The following is a 1,916-nucleotide window of genomic DNA, read 5'->3' on the forward strand; positions in this document are numbered from 1 at the left end:
GTTATGGGCATTAGATCAGGGAAACGAGAACACACTCATGACTTCTTATCTTTTTTATCCATCTTGCTTATCTTGAGTGGCTAGCTCATCTTTATCTAGTTCCCACCCTGCACCTTAGCCTTTATTCCACCTTCATGCATTTTTTTTTCCAGTGTCATATGTGCAGATATGTGCAAAAAGGTCGGAGAGGAAATGATCAACACAACCTCTTACTCATTACTGCTGCATAAATTCATTCAGAAAGAAGAACAAGCAGATTTAGGGAGCAACCGCTCCAAAACCAATGAACTACGCAAGAGCAAGGGTGGAGAACCAGAATGGTTGCGAAATCAGAACCACTAGTGGCACTCAGAACCATCATGTATTACATCTTTCTCCGTCACATCACCAAAAAAAAAAAACGAATATAATGTGATGGAGAAGGGGAAGAAATCAAAGAAACATGAGCCACTGGGAAGGTCGAGCAAGAAGATGGTACCAAGTATTGAAGAGTATGTAAAGGAAAGTAGAAAGCAGAACAATCAGTCGCCTGTTCCGTCATCAGAACAGTCTCACCAGATTGAGCAAAAACGAGTAGAGGCTGTGGACATCAAATTGATCTATCCTCTCTTGCCATTTTGTGCGATATCCTACATCCTCTACAATGAAATGGTAGCCCCTAAACACTTTTAATTCCACCATTAACTAGCCTGTTTAACACCTAGCCCATCTACCCTGAATAGTGTCTGTGATGAGAAGCTCACGCTAGTCTTAAATGAATGTAGGGAGTTTTGTCTCGATAGTGTTGCTTTTTCAGGTTTGAGATGTAGAGTATGGAGCCGATTTTTGAACAGCAGTCAGTGGGGTTCCGGTAAGGGTGTGTTGTCCTAGTTTTACTGCTTATATGGTTCAGAGATTCGTGGTTAAAGTATGGTTGCTGAGAATAGGAGAGTTCCCACACTTTCAAACCTTTCTCCCTGTTCTTGATACTTGACATTGTTTGAGGACAAACAAGGATCTAAGTCTGGGGGAATTGATATATGGTGTTTTTGGCATCTTGTATATATGTTTTCCAATTGGTTTTCAAGTCTTTATCGAGTCTTCCTAGTCCTTTTCGAGTCATTACAGGTCTGGAGTTGCATTGGATGGGAGATGCACCAGTTGGAACAAAAGATGCAGAAAAGAATGCAATCAGGAGATTTTCACGCGGAACAGTCTGAGTGACTATTCCCGATAGCGGAACAACCCGAGTGACTGTTCCGGATAGAGCGGAGCAATCCAAGTACATGTTCCAGCGACAAATTTTTTTAAGGAAACTACAAGTCATTACGAGATTTGCCCTAATTATCCCATCTTTTTCTCCCAGCCGCCTATGGCTTTGATATATCATATATTTCTCTCTCTTTTTACATTCGACGCTACTTTTTACACAAGGAACCAGACTTGAGCTTTTAGAGATTTGTGATTTGATACTTTATAAAGGGAGAAGGCTCCATCTCTCTCACGATAGAGAAGAACCCCCTGAACCCTTATTCTATTTTATCTACACATGTTTTATTCAGTCTCTGTCTCTGTGTTTTCTCTGTTCATGGCTGAGTAGTAAACTTGCTTAGTCTAGGGTGTTTGAGTGTTAGATCCGTGAGTTAAACATACATAAGTGAAACCATTGATTGTCTTCATTCATAATTGTTCTTAATGCTTGCATTTAACTGGCCGCTTAATGTTAGATCCTAGGTTTAACCTGTTCATTAACCGTGTAATAGGTTGCTAGATCTGTTATGAATGAGCATTGCATCCCTAACCAGCGAAAGTAGATGTTAGGGTGTTTTGTGAACCTATCAGACTTGATCTCTATTGCTTGCTGTCGCGTCTTGATCCACTTGATCCAAACGAGAGTTTAGGTATCAAGATCGATCAGCATAGGGAGCAGTACCACG

The sequence above is a fragment of the Brassica oleracea genome, chromosome C3, assembly GCF_000695525.1.
Source record: "Brassica oleracea var. oleracea cultivar TO1000 chromosome C3, BOL, whole genome shotgun sequence".
In the NCBI taxonomy this organism is placed as follows: Eukaryota; Viridiplantae; Streptophyta; class Magnoliopsida; order Brassicales; family Brassicaceae; genus Brassica; species Brassica oleracea.